At 47.6% G+C, this 17,367-nt stretch overlaps 1 non-coding gene across 1 annotated transcript; it reads right to left on the minus strand.

The window, feature by feature from the left end:
- Positions 1–5,778: 5,778 nt before the first annotated feature.
- Positions 5,779–5,905, minus strand: LOC119936062. Its single transcript, XR_005453637.1, has one exon. It is a non-coding gene; the product is annotated as a U6atac minor spliceosomal RNA (small nuclear RNA).
- Positions 5,906–17,367: the final 11,462 nt, after the last annotated feature.

The following is a 17,367-nucleotide window of genomic DNA, read 5'->3' on the forward strand; positions in this document are numbered from 1 at the left end:
TTACTATGTGCCAAGCACTGTTGTAAGCACTGGAGTAGATACAAGGCAATCAGGTTGTCCCACGTGGGGCTTACAATCTTCATCCCCATTTTACAATTGAGGCAACTGAGGCACAGAGAAGTTAAGTGGTTTGCCCAAGGTCACACAGCAGACAAGTGGCAGAGCCGAGATTAGCACCCACGTCCTCTGATTCTCAAGCCCTGGCTCTTTCCACTAAGCCACACTCCTTCTCCATTAAATTAATAGATATGCACATAAGTGCAGGAAGCCACCTTCTAGACTGTGAGCCTGCTGTTGGGTAGGGACCGTCTCTATATGTTGCCAACTTGTACTTCCCAAGCGCTTAGTAAAGTGCTCTGCACACCTTAAGTGCTCAATAAGTAGGATTGAATGAATGAATGATATTTTGTGGCAGGTGGGTCTGTCCACCTGGTGAAATGCCCATCTGGTTCTTGGATCAGAAATCTGGCATTGTTGGAGCAGACAGAGCCGGGCCTAGACCCCCGATCCGCTGATCCCCGCTGGACCAGCAGCAGGGACTCAGTAGGGCGGGTGGCAGGGTGCTGGGATGGTGGAAATCGGGGTTTGCTGCTTTCAGGAGGGGTGTGACCCGCGGCAGTGCTCCTTCTGTGTGCCCAAGGACAGATGTTTGCTCACTCCCACCCCTGGCTCCGTGCTCCACTCCCATCTGCCCAACCCAACAATCTCCTGGAGGTTTGTGCTTGCCCGGTGCTGGACTGATTTAACCGAAGGAAAGGCTAAAGCAGTGAAGCAGGGTGGCCTAATGGAAAGAACTTGGGCGTGGGAGTCAAAGGACCTGGATTCTAATCCTGGCTATGCCACTTGTCTGTTGTGTGACTTTGGGCAAGTCGCTTCATTTCTCTGTGCCTCTGTTCCCTCATCTGCAAAATGGGCATTCAATACCTGTGAGCCCCATTTAGGACCTGTTTATCTTGCATCTATTTCAGGGCTTTGCATTTAGTAAGCACTTAAGTACCACAATTATTACCAGGAAAATTAGAAAGCCAAATACTATTGAAGACGGGCCTAGGGGCCAATTCATCATATTTTGGATTTGCCTAAAACCTTTGTTGGCTCCAAACGCTTTGAAGTCAACTATCACATTTTATGCTCACCTCACTCTGGAGAGGCAGGTCCCACGGCAAGCCAGGGGCAGAGGAGAGGAGGAGCTAGAGGTGAGGCAGAGCCCCCTGTCCCACAACCCCATTGGAAAACAATCCTCAGTCTTTCCCATCCACATGGGTGTGCCTTGAGGGTCATTAATCAGGCTATGAGATCATTTCCACCGGTCTAATCAGGGCCACAGGCCCACACAGGCAGCCACTTTCAGTTTTGCTTTTACTCAGTTTCATTCCCAAGGCCCGGGGCCTTACTCTCCAGGTCCAGCCTTGGCCCGCATTCATTCATTCATTCAATTGTATTTATTGAGCACTTACTGTATGCAGACCACTGTACTAAGCGCTTGGGAAGTACAAGTTGGCAACATATAGAAATGGTCCCTACCCAACAATGGGCTCACAGTCTAGAAGGGGGAGACAGACAACAAAACAAAACCTGTGGACAGGTGTCGTCCGAACAAATAGAATTAAAGCTCAATGCACATCGTTAACAAAATAAATAGAATAGTAAATATGTACAAGTAAAATAAATAGAGTAATAAATCTGTACAAACATATATACAGGTGCTGTGGGGAGGGGAAGTAGGTAGGGTAGGGGGGGGATGGGGAGGAGGAGAGGAAAAAGGGGGATCAGTCTGGGAAGGCCTATCCCATCCGCTGGTGGTTACACCATTGGAGGAACGCAATTTTGAGTCCCACGAGACTCACTCCTTTCCCATCCTGACCCCCGACCCCAGAGCACTAACCCCAAATCCCAATCCGGAAGGCTTTAAAGTAAGATAGGTTCCTCCGGGGACCACCCTCCCTTTCAAGTGGCAAGGACAGACAGCATTTCCCCACCGACCGAGGGCCAAGAAACTGGTTGCTCCCATTTCCCTGCTGAAAGAGGGTGGTGAAACTGACCATTCCCATTTCTCGGGAGAGAAGGAGATAGGGAAGGCCTCGGGTTTGTCGTCTGCCCGCGTGCCCCGGAAGACAGGTTGGGGATGGTCTGCAGGGAGTGGATGGCCACGCAGACAGCAGGGAGGAGGAAGTAAGCTGCAGCCTGTTTTTTTTTTTATGGTATTTGTTAAGTGCTTACTACATAATGTCGGGGTAGATGCAAGTGAATTAGGTTGGACACAGAACCTGTCCAGCCTGATGCTCACAGTCTAAGTAGGAGGGCAAATAGGAGAACTGAGACACAGAGAAGCATGGCATAATGGATAGAGCACGGGCCTGGGCATCAGAAAGACCTAGGTTCTAGTCCCAGCTCTGCCACTTTTTTTTTAATGGCATTTATTAAGCACTTACTATGTGCAAAGCACTGTTCTAAGCGCTGGGGAGGTTACAAGGTGATCAGGTTGTCCCACGTGGGGTTCACAGTCTTAATCCCCATTTTACAGATGAGGTAACTGAGGCCCAGAGAAGTGAAGTAACTTGCCCAAAGTCACACAGCTGACAAGTGGCGGAGCCAGGATTTGAACCCATGACCTCTGACTCCAAGGCCCATGCTCTTTCCACTGAGCCACACTGCTTCTCTACTGCTTCATGCTGCCACTTATCTGCTGCGTGACTGTGGGCAGGCCACTTACCTTCTCCGCACTTTAGTTACCTCATCTGTAAAATGGGGATCAATCAATCATATTTATTGAGCACTTACTGTGTGCAGAGCACTGTACTAAGCACTTGGGAAGTACAAGTTGGCAACATATAGAGACAGTCACTACCCAACAGTGGGCTCACAGTCTGCAAGCCCCATGTAGGACAGGGACTATGTCCAACCGGATTAGTTGATTACGGGTGCTTAGAACAGTGCCTGGTACGTAGCAAATGATTAACAAATACCATTCACAAAAACAAACAAACAAATGTGACTTGCCCAAGAAATTGGCAGAAACAGGATTAGAACCCAGGTCCGCTGACTCCAAGGCCTGTGCTCTTTCCACTAGGCCATGCTGTTTCTGCAGTTTGTTGGGGAGAACATAGTAACAATGACTAATCATAATAATTGTGGTATTTGGTAATAATAATAATATTTGTTAACCACATACTAAATGTCAAGCACTGTTCTAAGCGTTGGAGTAGATGCAAGTTAATCAGGTCAGACACAGTCCCTGTCCCACATGGGGCTCACAGACTACTATGTTAAGCATCTACTATGCGTCACGTACTGTTCTAACCGTTGGAAAAGATAACAAGATAATCAGGTTGGAAACATGGTCCTCACAGTTTAAATAGGAGGGAGAATTCATCCCCAGGATGAGGAAACTGAGGTCCGTAGAAGTTAAGTGACTCGCTTAAGGTCACACAGCAGGCAAGAGGCAGAGCTGGAATTAGAACTCAGGTCCTCTGATTCCCAGGCCCATGCTAAGGATGATGGGATCCTGACTCAGAGATTAGCCTTGGCGGGCCTCAGTTTCCTTCTTTACAAAACTGGGGAGACACTTTCCCTTTCCCGAGTAAGGTTAGTTATTTGCCTGAAGGCAGGGGTCTGGACCAGATGACCTTTCAAGCTCCCTCCTAGCTCTGCTACGGCATGATTTCTACCTTCCTGATTCTGCTTCCGCACTTGGTCCCTGTGCCTGGGAATAGGGGGACAAATCCAGGGAGACATAAACCAGTCTACTTTTTTGGGGAGAGATCAGGGTCAGATCTCTCCAGTTGGATGTCAGGAGAATAAGGGCCTCTGTGATCCCTCTCTACACTCTGCACTGAGCCTCTCGGAGAGATGGAGATAAATCCAGGGGTGATAATGTTGCCAGGAGAGACAATGAATCCAGGGGAGATGGAGTTCAATTCAGAGGTGATGATAAATCCGGGAGAGATGATGAATCCAGGGGTGACGATAAATACAGTGGAGTTGATGAATCCAGGGATGATGGAGTTCAATCCAGAGGTGACGATGAATCCAGGGAAGATGGAGTTGAATCCAGGGGTGATGATAAATGTAGTAGAGTTGATTAACCCAGGGAAGATGGAGTTGAATCCAGGGGTGATGATGAATCCAGGAGAGATGATGAATCCAGGGGAGATGGAGATGAATCCAGGGGTGATGATAAATGCAGTAGAGTTGATGAATCCAGGGAAGATGGAGTTCAATCCAGAGGTGTTGATGAATCCAGGAGAGATGATGAATCCAGGGAAGATGGAGTTGAATCCAGGGGCAATGATAAATGCAGTAGAGTTGATGAATTCAGGGGAGATGGAGTTGAATCCAGTGGTGATGATAAATGTAGTAGAGTTGATTAATCCAGGGAAGATGGAGTTGAATCCAGGGGTGAATATGAATCCAGGAGAGATGACGAATTCAGGGGAGATGGAAATGAATCCAGGGGTGATGATAAATGAAGTAGAGGTGATGAATCCAGGGAGGATGGAGTTGAATCCAGAGGTGATGATGAATCCAGGAGACAAGATGAATCCAGGGGAGATGGAGACAAATCCAGGGGTGATGATGAATCCAGGAGAGATGATGAATCCTAAGGGAGGTGGAGATCAATAAAAAGGTGATGATGAATCCAGGAGAGGTGATGAATCCTAGGGGAGATAGAGATCAATACAAAGGTGATGATGAATCCAGAGGTGGCGATGAATCCGGGGGAAATGAAGAACCCAGGGTAGATGAATCCAGAGGAGATGAATGGGGAGCAGATGGCGATCAGGAGATTTTCCACCTGTTCAAACCCAGCAGCTGAGCCTTTTTTCTATGGGTGAGTTAATTGTGCCCACTTATTGGGTCTGATTCGGAGCTATTATGCGTTCTCTCTGTTGCCCGCCTGCCTCCTGGTCTGCCCGTCCAACTGTCCATGGGTCTGCCTGACTGTTTGCCTGAGAGTCTGTTCACCTGTCTTATGCCTGACTGTGTGTACACCTGTGTGTCTATCTGCCCCTGTGTCTGCGAGTGTATGTTCGCCTGTCTGTCTGTCTCTGTGTGGGTCTGCCGGCCCATCTGTGAGTTCATCTGTCTGAAATCTGTGCATCTGCCTGCCTGTCCTCCTCTAAATCTGTCTACGTGTCTGCCCCTCTGGGTGTCGGCCTGCCTATACATCTTACCCGAGAGTCTGCCTCCCTGCCTGTCTTTCCACACGTCTGTCCATCCATCTGCCTGGGTTTCCAGTGGGAAAGGGTCTCCCTTCTCCCTGCAGGCAGAAGGCTGTAGCTCTGTCCCCAGCCCCGCAGCACACTCTTTCGGGGGGGAGAAGCCTTGAGTCGGGGCACTAGAGCAAACCAATGGGGGCCTTGCTCAGCTCCTGCCTGAGTCTTCAACTGTGGCCCTGGCCCAGCTCGGCTGGAGGACCCCAGCCCAGTACTGCAGTCTGGTCCCCTGGGTATCCTTGAGGCTGTGGGGAGGGAGGGAGGGCAGGGAAATTATAATAATAATAGTTAATAATTGTGGTATTTGTTAAGCGCTTTCTATGTGCCAAGAACTGTTCTAAGAGCTGGGATATATACAAGGAAATCAAGTTGGACATAGTTCCTGTCCCACATGGGGCTCACAGTCTCAATCCCCATTTTACAGATGAGGTAACTGAGACACAGAGAAGTGAAGTGACTTGCCCAAGGCCATACAGCAGACAAGTGGTGGAGCCTGGATTATTCAATTCAATCGTATTTATTGAAAGCTTACTGTGTGCAGAGCACTGTACTAAGCGCTTAAAAAAAAACTTGGTTAGATGCCACGAAGTAGGTGGCAATGCCTTAACCATATATGTGTTGTATAGGCCACTAGGACCTCTTCCATCCTTCTCAAGGGGAGTGCTAACCTTGTCTCCTTTATACAACACGATTAGAACCAATGACTTCCAACTCCCAATAATAATAATAATAATGATGGCATTTATTAAGTGCTTACTACGTGCAAAGCACTGTTCTAAGCACTGGGGAGGTTACAAGGTGATCAGTGTCCCATGGGGAGGGCCTCACAATCTTAATCCCCATTTTACAGATGAGGTAACTGAGGCACAGGGAAGTGAAGTGACTTGCCCAAAGTCACACAGCTGACAATTGGCAGAGCCGGGATTCGAACCCATGAACTCTGACTCCAAAGCCCGGGTTCTTTCCATTGAGCCACGCTAAGCACTGGGGAGGTTACAAGGTGATCAGTGTCCCATGGGGAGGGCCTCACAATCTTAATCCCCATTTTACAGATGAGGTAACTGAGGCACAGAGAAGTTAAGTGACTTGCCCAGAGTCACACAGTTGACAATTGGCGAACCCATGACCTCTGACTCCCAAGCCTGTGCTCTTAATGACGGCATTTATTAAGCGCTTACTATGTGCAAAGCACTATTCTAAGTGCTGGGGAGGTTACAAGGGGATCAGGTTGTCCCATGGGGGGCTTACAGTCTTAATCCCCATTTGACAGATGAGGTAACTGAGGCCCAGAGAAGTGAAGTGACTTGTCCAAAGTCACACAGCTGACAATTGGTGTAGCTGGGATTTGAACCCATGATCTCTGACTCCAAAGCCCGGGCTCTTTCCATTGAGCCACGCTGCTTCTCACTCTTGCCACTAGGCCATGCTGCTTGGCAGGGTGCCAGGGTGCCATGGTGGTGGGGGAAGCAGAGATAGGACAAAGGCGGGAAAGAGGGAAGGTGGATGAATGGACAGAAGAATAAACCACTGATTTGGGAATGTTTCCGGGAACCTCTGACGATTTTGACACCTTTCTACATGTTCTGTTTTGCTTTCCGTCTCCCCCTTCTAGACCATGAGCCCGTTGTTGGGTAGGGACTATCTCTATATGTTGCCGACTTGTACTTCCCAAGCGCTTGGTACAGTACTCTGCACGCAGTAAGTGCTCAATAAATATGACAATGAATGAATGAAAGGAAAGGCTGGCCCAGGGCTCCTCCATTGAGGCTGAGACTGTTCACTCTTTCCCAAAACCAGCCCACCATATTGCCCCCTCACCCTGCAAGAGAAAGAAGGTGGTGTGAACACTGGGAGAGGAAGACCAGTTCAATCCCAGCCACCAACTCCCTCAGAGCTTGGGCTGAAGTCACCTCTAACTGCAGTGGGGGTGTTTCCATGTCACTTTCACCAAAGAGAAGCAGCGTGGCTTAGTGGAAAGAGCAAGGGCTTGGCATCAGAGGTCATGAGTCCTAATCCCAGCTCTGCCACTTATCCCCGGTGTGACTTTGGGCAAGTTACTTAACTTCTCTGGGCCTCAGTTACCTCATCTGTAACATAGGAGATTAAGACTGTGAGCCCCACGTGGGACAACCTAATTACTTTGTATGTACCCCAGAGCTTAGAACATTGCTTGGCACTTAGTAAGCACCTAACAAATACCACCACTAACTAATTAAGGTAGACTGAGGCCCCCCTGGGTGCCACAGACTTACCCAGGGCCTTCTCTGGGAGGCCTTCCTGGATGCCACAAACCGGGAACCTCACCGGGAGCCTTGTCTGTGCAGAGCACTGTGAACAGAACACTACACTGAGCAGCGGCTATGTGCAGAGCACTGACAAAGGCTCCAGTGGACAGAGCACTGAATCAAATGCCTACTGTGGGCAGAGCGTACTGAGTGACTCCAGTGGGCAGAGCCCCAAAGCGAGCCTGTACCATGTGCAGAGTGCTATGTTGGGTGCCTACTGGATGAAGAACTCTGTAGTGAGTGCTTGGGGAACAATGCAATAGAAGTAAATAACACAATCCCTACCCTCAAAGAGCTTCTCCTCCACCCCTCAGCTGCCTTCGACACTATCGACCACCCTCTCCTCCTGGAAACATTATCCAACCTCAACTTCACTGACACCATCCTCTCCTGGTTCTTCTCTTATCTCTCTGGCCGTTCATTCTCAGTCTCCTTCAAGGGTTCATTCATTCATTCAATTGTATTTATTGAGCGCTTACTGTGTGCAAAGCACTGTACTAAGCGCTTGGGAAGTACAAGTCGGCAACATATAGAGACGGTCCCTACCCAATAATGGGCTCACAGTCTAGAAGGGGGAGACAGACAACAAAACAGAACAAGTAGACAGGTGACAATATCAGCAGAATAAATTCATTTGTTCATTCAGTCGTATTTAGTGAACGCTTACTGTGTGCAGAGCACTGTACTAAGCCCTTGGGAAGTACAAATCAGCAACATATAGAGACGGTCCCTACCCAACAATGGGCTCACAGTCTAGAAGACTATAAATTCATATGAATTTATATAGCTATAAATAGAATAAAATATAAATTTTATTTATAGATATATTTATATAAAATATAAATTTATATAGCTATAAATATAATTACAGCTATATGCACAGAGGTTCATTCATTCTTTCATTCAATCGTATTTATTGAGCGCTTACTGTGTGCAGAGCACTGTACTAAGCGCTTGGTAAGTACAATTTGGCAACATATAGAGACGGTCCCTACCCAACAGTGGACTCACAGTCTAGAAGGGTGAGACAGAGAACAAAACAAAACATATTAACTGATTAAAATAGATAGAATAAATATGTACAAGTAAAATAAATAAATAAATAGAGTAATAAATACGTACAAACATATATACATACATACAGGTGCTGTGGGGAAGGGAAGGGGGTAAGGCGGGGGGGATGGAGAGAGGAAGGAGGGGGAGAGGAAGGAGGGGGCTCAGTCTGGGAAGGCCTCCTCCCAGAGGTTCCTCCTCTGCCTCCTACCTCGTAACTGTGGGGGTCCCTCAAGGCTCAGTTCTGGTTCCCCTTCTCTTCTCCATCTCCACCCACTCCCTTGGAGAACTCATTCGCTCCCATGGCTTCAACTACCACCTTTATGTGTACCACCTCTACCACCTCTATCCAAATCTACATTTCCCGCCCTTATCTCTCTCCCTCTCTGCAGTCTTTCATTTCCCCCTGCCTTTAAGACATCTGTACTTGGATGTCCTCCCGTCACCTCAAATTCAACATGTCTAAAACAGACCACCTTATCTTCCCACCCAAACCCTGTCTTCCCCCTCATTTTCCCATCACTGTAGAAGGCACCACCATCCTTCCTGTCTCACAAGCCCCTAACCTTGACATCATCTTTGACTCCTCTCTCTCATTCAACCCACATATTCAACCCATCACTAAATCCTGTCGGTTCCACCTTCACAACATTGCTAAAATCCACTCTTTCCTCTCCAACCAAACTGCTACCATGTTAAGCCAATCACTTATCCTATCCCGCCTTGATTACTGTCTCAGCCTCCTTGCTGACCTCCCTGCTTCCTGTCTCTCCCCATTCCAGTCCATACTTCACTCTGCTGCCCAGATCATTTTTCTAGAAAAACGTTCAGGATATGTTTTCCCACTCCTCAAAAACCACCAGTGGTGGCCCATCCACTTCTGCAAGCCTGTTGTTGGGTAGGGGCCATCTCTATATGTTGCCAACTTGTACTTCCCAAGTGCTTAGTACAGTGCTCTGCACACAGTAAGCACTCAATAAATACGATTGAATGAATGAATCAAGCAAAAACCTCTCACCATTGGCTGCAAAGCACTCAATCACCTAAGCTCGCTGTGGTCAGAGAATGCTTCTCTTTATCGTTGTATTGTACTCTTCCAAGCACACAGTAAGTGCTTAATAAATATGATTAAATGAGTGAATGAAAGCTCACAGTCTTGGAGAGGACCATCCTGGTTTGGAAAGACTTTTGAAATTTTTTATTCTTGTTGGACCGTGAAGATGATGGCACCAGTCAGCCAGCTATTTACAATCTGGGGTCTTGGTTTTCCCCTCACCCCCGCATCCCTAAATGAGCTAGATAAGGGTGGCCTAAGGTATTTATCTGCATACCTCAGGCGAGGAAAGCCTGGCTGCTGGAAACTTGGATAATCTGGGACCTTGATCATCTGGATAATCTAGGTGTGGAGATGCAGCCCAAATATCCAGGTTTCCATACTCTTGACTAAAATATGTCTGAGAGAACAGCCAACCTGCCAAAACTGTCCCTTAACTGCACCCTTATGCACAAATTATGTAGATAGTATATATCTCTCATAAACACTCTGGCCTGAATTATTATTTTTTTGGTTTGAAAGATTCACATAATTGGGGCCTAAGTGTAATTTTAGATCACAATTATCTAGATGGTTTGCAGACACAGCAGCTTGGGTGCAAGAGGAAAGGGCAGAGGAAAGAGAAGGAGACATGGTCTTTGCCCATGAGGGATTGAAAGCCTGAAGGAAACCCAGGATTCACGAAATGCTCACACACACCTACATACATATACAAATTCATTTTCTTCCTCTCTCTGCCTCTGTCTCTGGGCACAGCGAGAAAGACAAACGGTGAAGACAGGGAGAGGTTGATTGCAGCAGTGGAGCCAGCAGGGTAGGGGGAGATCTTGAAGTTTAAGGTACACGGGGAGTTGTGATGTGAGCAAAACATCCATCAATAATTTGTTATCCCTGATCCCCAAGGTCCCCCAAAAGACAAGTAGCAAGTGCTCTTGCTATCCCCATTTGTAAAAAATAGCATTTGTTAAGCACTTACTACGTACTAGACTACACAGCCCTTCTAGACAGTGAGCCCGTTGTTGGGTAGGGACCGTCTCTATATGTTGCCAACTTGTACTTCCCAAGAGCTTAGCACAGTGCTCTGCACACAGTAAGTGCTCAATAAATTCGATTGAATGAATGAATGAATACTAAGCTCTGGGGTAGACACAAGCTAATCTGTTTGGACAAAGTCCTTGTCTCACATGGGGCTCACAGTGTTAATCCCTATTTTACAGACGTGGTAACTGAGGCACAGAGAAGTTAAGTGACTTGCCCGAGGTCACACGGCATTGCACGATCCCCACCATCGGGGAATATGCGGGTGGGTATCCAGATGAGTGGGCTTGGAGCCACTGCCAGATACATTTCATCTTGCCGGGGAGCAGCAGAGCCCAGTGCCCAAGGACTACGGTGCTTGGACAACCGCATGAAAGAGGATGTGGAATGCCCTCCCTCCACACATCTGCCAAACTAGCCCTCTTCCCCCCTTCAAAGCCCTACTGAGAACTCACCTCTTTCACGAGGCCTTCCCAGATTGAGCCCCCCTTTTTCCTCCCCTCCTCCTTCTCCCCTCCCTGCCCCTCCCCTCACGCCCCCTCCCCGCCTCTGCCCTACCCCCTTTCCCTCCCCACAGCTCTTGTATATATTTCTAAATATTTATTACTCTATTCATTTTACTTAACAATAATAATGTTGGTATTTGTTGAGCCCTTACTATGTGCCAAGCACTGTTCTAAGTGCTGGGGTAGATACAGGGCAATCAGGTTGTCCCACATGGGGCTCACAGTTTTAATCCCCATTTTACAGATGAGGGAGCCAAGGCACAGAGAAATTAAGTGACTTGCCCGAAGTCACACAGCAAATAGGTGGTGGAGCCGGGATTAGAACCCACGACCTCTGACTCCCACGCCCGGGTTCCTTTCACTGAGCCACACACACTTACTATATTTATTTTATTAATGATGTGTATACAGCTATAATTCTATTTATTCTGATAGTATTGACACCTGTCTATTTGTTTTGTTTTGTTGTCCGTCTCCCCCTTCTAGACCATGAGCCCGTTGTTGGGTAGGGACCGTCTCTATATGTTGCCGATTTGTGCTTCCCAAGCGCTTAGTACAGTGCTCTGCACACAGTAAGCACTCAATAATACGATTGAATGAATGAATGAATGAAAGAGTACAGAGAGGAGCCACTGATCTTGGGCCCTCTGGTTCCTGCTTATGAAGCCTGGCATTCATTCATTCATTCAATCGTATTTATTGAGCGCTTACTGTGTGCAGAGCACTGTACTAAGCTCTTGGGAAGTACAAGTTGCGCTCTCCAGCCCAGCTCCTGGGGGAAACTGACACCTCCGAGAGGGGGTTTACCCAGTGGTCCTTTGCCCTCTTCAGTCTGGTGCCAGTCCCCGACCTCCGAGTAAAGCTCACCTCCTGCCAGAATCAATCAGCCAAATCAATGGTATTCATTGAGCACTTCCTGTGGGACAAGAGCACTGTACTAAGTGCCTGGGAGAGAATAATACAATAGAGCTGGCAGAAGCTGGCAGTTTCGAAGGGGAGACAGACGTTAAAACAAATTAGAGATCTATAAATCGGGGTGGGGTGAACATTAAGCGCCTAAAGGATACAGATTCAAATACGTGGGCGATGCGGCGGGGAGAGGGCAGTAGCGTGGCTCAGTGGAAAGAGCTCGGGCTTGGGAGTCAGGGGTCGTTGGTTCTAATCCCTGCTCCGCCACATGTCTGCTGTGTGACCTTGGGCAAGTCACTTAACTTCTCTGAGCCTCAGTGACCTCATCTGTAAAATGGGGATTAAGACTGTGAGCCCCACGTGGGACAACCTGATCACCTTGTATCCCCCCCCAGAACTGAGAACAGTGCTTTGCACATAGTAAGCGCTTAACAATCAATCAATCAATCATATTTATTGAGCGCTTACTGTGTGCAGAGCACGGTACTAAGCACTTGGGAAGTACAAGTTGGCAAAATATAGAGCCAGTCCCTACCCAACAGTGGGCTCACAGTCTAAAAGGGGGAGACAGAGAACAAAACCAAAGATACTAACAAAATAAAATAAATAGAATAGATATGTACAAGTAGACAAGTAGATAACAAATGCCATTATTATTATTATTATTATTATTATTATTATTATTATTATTATTATTATTATGGACCTGGGAATCAGAAGACCTGGGTTCTAATTCTGGCTCTTCCGCTTTGTCTGCTGTGTGACGTTGGGCAAGTCTATTAATTTTTCAGTGTCTCAGCTCCCTCATCTGCAAAATGGGGATTCAGACTGTGAGCCCTGTGGGGGACAGGGACTGTGTCCCACCTGCTCATCTTGAATCTACCCCAGTGCTTCTATAGTGCTTAGCACATAGTAAGTGCTTAACAAATACTCTTAAAAAAATGAAGGCTTAGTCGGGTAAGGCTTCTTGGGGGAGACGTGATTTTTAACAAGGCTGTGAAAGTGGGGAAAGTGTTGGTCTGTCATAAGGGGGAGGGAGTTGATGATGATAATAGTATTTGTTAAGCCCCTATTATAATAATGGCATTTGTTAAGCGCTTACTATGTGCAAAGCACTGTTCTAAGCACTGGGAGGATACAAGGTGATCAGGTTGTCTGACGTGGGGCTCACAGTCTTCACCCCCATTTTACAGATGAGGGAACTGAGGCCCAGAGAAGTGAAGTGACTCGCCCAAAGTCACACAGCTAACAAGCGGCGGAGCCGGAATTAGAACCCATGATCTCCAACTCCAAAGCCCAGGCTCTTTCCACTAAGCCACGCTGCTTCTCTTATTATGTGCCAAGAACCGTTCTAAGTGCTGGGGTAGATACAAGGTTATCAGGTTGTCCCATGTGGGGCTCACAGTCTTCACCCCTGTTTTACAGATGAGGGAACTGAGGCACAGAGAAGTTAAGTGACTTGCTGACAAGTGGCAGAGCTGGGATTAGAACCCATGACCTCTGACTCCCAAGCCCGGGCTCTTTTCACTAAGCCACGCTGCAGTACATGGGCACGGAGTCTACAGCAAGGTAGACGAGACTGGGGTACAATGAATGGGTTGGCGTTACAGCAGCCAAGTGTGTGGGCTGAATTGTGCTAACAAATCCCAGTTCTGGCTCCTGAAAAATGGTCATAACTAATAATAATGGTATTTGTTAAGCACTTACTGTGTGCAAAGCACTGTTCTAAGCACTGGGGGATACAAGGTGACCAGGTTGTCCCACGTGGGGCTCACAATCTTACTCCCCATTTCATAGATGAGGTAACTGAGGCATAGAGAAGTTAAACGACTTGCCCAAAGTCACACAGCTGACAAGCTGTGGAGCTGGAATTAGAACCCATGACCTCTGACTCCCAAGCCCGTGCTCTTTCCACTAAGCCATGCTGCTTATTTGTTAAAGGCTTACTTAAATGCCAAGTACTGAACAAGTGCTAGAGATGATGCCAACTTCTTGTACTTCCCAAGAGCTTAGTACAGTGCTCCGCACACAGTAAGCACTCAATAAATACGATTGAACGAATGAATGATACAGTCCAATCAGATCAGACAATGTCCCTGTCCCGCACAAAGCTCATGGTCTAAAGGAGAGTGAGAGTGAGCATTAAATCCCAAATTTACACTGAGGGAACTGAGGCACAGGAAGTTAAGTGATTTGTCCAAGGCTCCACAGAAGGCAGATGGAGGAACCAGAGTTAGAACCCACATCTTCTGTCTCCTAGGCCTGTGTTCTTTCCACTAGGCCAAACACTACTTCTGTGTCCAGTTTGCCAACCTCCTGCTGCCACTACCAGCACCAGAACATCCCTATCCTTTGGGGTGCGACAATCTAGATAATGGCCGGGGAAACCCAAACCCTGCCCTCTCCCTGACATTCCCATCACTGTAGATGGCACTACCATCCTTCCCGTCTCACAAGCCCGCAACCTTTTTGTCATCCTCGACTCCGCTCTCTCGTTCACCCCTCACATCCAAGCCGTCACCAGAACCTGCCGGTCTCAGCTCCGCAACATCGCCAAGATCTGCCCTTTCCTCTCCATCCAAACCGCTACCCTGCTGGTTCAATCCCTCATCCTATCCCGACTGGATTACTGCATCAGCCTCCTCTCTGATCTCCCATCCTCCTGTCTCTCCCCACTTCAGTCTATACTTCACGCCGCTGCCCGGATCATCTTTGTGCAGAAACTCTCTGGGCGTGTTACTCCCCTCCTCAAAAACCTCCAGTGGCTACCAGTCAACCTACGCATCAGGCAAAAATTCCTCACTCTCGGCTTCAAGGCTCTCCATCACCTCGCCCCACAGCACCTGTATATATGTTTGTACAGATTTATTACTCTATTTTACTTGTACATATTTACTATTCTATTTATTTTATTCTATTAATATGTTTTATTTTGTTGTCTGTCTCCCCCTTCTAGACTGTGAGCCCGCTGTTGGGTAGGGACAGTCTCTGTATGTTGCCAACTTGTCCTTCCCAAGTGCTTAGTACAGTGCTCTGCACACAGTAAGCGCTCAATAAATACAACTGAATGAATGAAACTACATCAGTCACAGGGGACGACTCTTCATTGGGGCTGGGGTGGGGGGCAAATAGGTGGAGCTGGAAAGGTTCAGGCAGACTGCGGAGAGTTAGTAATCTCCCACCCTTCAAAACCTTTTTGAAGGCGCATTGCCTCCGAGAAGCCTTCCTTGACTAAGCCCCCTTTTCCTTTTCAACTCCCTTCTGGGTGGTTCTGACTTGCTCCCTTTATTCACCCCCCAACTCCCAACCCCACAACACTTACGTACATATCTGTAATTTGTTCATTTATATTAATGTCTTTCTCCCCCGCTAGACTGTAAGTTCCTTGTGGGCAGGGCATGCGTCGGTTATATTTTTCTATTGTTCTTTCCCAAGCGCTTAGTACAGTGCTCTGCACACAGTAAGCGTTCAATCAATACGATTGAATGAATGAATCATGGGTCAGAAAGCCCCACAGCACTTATGTACAAACCTGCAATTTATTCATTTATATTAATGTCTGTATCTCCTCTAGACTGTAAGCTCATTGTGGGCAGGGAAGATGTCTCATATTGTTCTCTCCCAAGTGCTTAGTACAGTGCTCTGCACATAGTAAGCGCTCAATAAATGTGACTGAATGATTGAATAATGGCTCAGAAAGGCCCAGTAGTTCTCAAACCCTCAGGTCCTGTTGGAGTCCCGGGATTGGGGAGGTACATTCATTCATTCAATCGTATTTATTGAGCGCTTACTGTTGTGGGTATCCAACTTGGCCAATTGTGGGGGGAATCAATGACGCCTTCACCACAGCTGGGAACACAGGGTGTCCTGTCCCCATCACCTCCACAGAAGCAACCGGGGGACCATCCTCCTGTCGCCCCAAGCGGCATGGCTTAGTGGATAGAGCACGGGTCTGGGGTTCAGAAAGTCATGGGTTCTAATCCTGGCTCCACCACTTGTCTGGTGTGTGACCTGGGGCAAGTCACTTCACTTTCCTGGGCTTCAGTTACCCCATCTGTAAAATGGGGGTTGAGATTGTGAGCCCCATCTGGGACAGGGACCGTGTCCAACCTGATTTGCTTGTATGATAATAATAATGGTGGTATTTATTAAGGCCTTACTATGTGCTAAGCACTGTTCTAAGCGCTGGGGTAGGTATACGTCAATCAGGTTGTCCAATGTGGGACATGGGGACATCCATTTTACAGATGAGGTAATGGAGGCACAGAGAAGTTAAGTGGCTTGCCCAAGGTCACCCAGCAGAGAAGTGGTGGAGTCAGAATTAGAACCCACATCCTCTGATTCCCAAGTCCGAGCTCTTTCCATTATGGCATTTGTTAAGTGCTTACTATGTGCCAGGCGCTGTTCTAAGTGCTGGGGGTGGATACAAACAAATCGGGTTGGACGCAGTCTCTGTCCCACGTGGCGCTCACATTCTTAATCCCCATTTTACAGATGAAGGAACTGAGGCTCAGAGAAGTTAAGTAACTTGCCCAAGGTCGCACAGCAGACAAGTGGCAGATACTGGGATTAGAACCCATGACCGTCCGACTCCCAGGCCCGTGCTGTATCCACCAGGTCGGGTTGCCTCTCATAGAGCACCACCTCAGCACTTATCCCCTGGGCCTGGAATGCCCTCTCTCTGCCCATCCGCCAAGCTAGCTCTCTTCCTCCCTTCAAGGCCCTGCTGAGAGCTCACCTCCTCCAGGAGGCCTTCCCAGATTGAGCCCCTTCTTTCCTCTCCCCCTCGTCCCCCTCTCCATCCCCCCGTCTTACCTCCTTCCCTTCCCCACAGCACCTGTATATATGTATATATGGTTGTACATATTTATTACTCTATTTATTTATTTATTTATTTATTTTACTTGTACATTTCTATCCTACTTATTTTATTTTGTTGGTATGTTTGGTTCTGTTCTCTGTCTCCCCCTTTTAGACTGTGAGCCCACTGTTGGGTAGGGACTGTCTCTATGTGATGCCAATTTGTACTTCCCAAGCGCTTAGTACAGTGCTCTGCACATAGTAAGCGCTCAATAAATACGATTGATTGATTGATTGATTGATTACAGTGCCTGCCACACGGTAAGTGCTTAACAAATACTATAGCTGACAAGTGGCGGAGTGGGGATTAGAACCCATGACCTCTGACTCCCAAGCCCACGCTCTTTCCACTAAGCAAAGACTTGATTTCTAATCCCAGCTTCACTTTTTGCCTCCTGGAAGACCTTGGGCCTGTCACTTCACTTGCCAATGCCTTGCTTTCCTTG

Source organism: Tachyglossus aculeatus, chromosome 1 (genome assembly GCF_015852505.1).
Source record: "Tachyglossus aculeatus isolate mTacAcu1 chromosome 1, mTacAcu1.pri, whole genome shotgun sequence".
Lineage (NCBI taxonomy): Eukaryota > Metazoa > Chordata > Mammalia > Monotremata > Tachyglossidae > Tachyglossus > Tachyglossus aculeatus.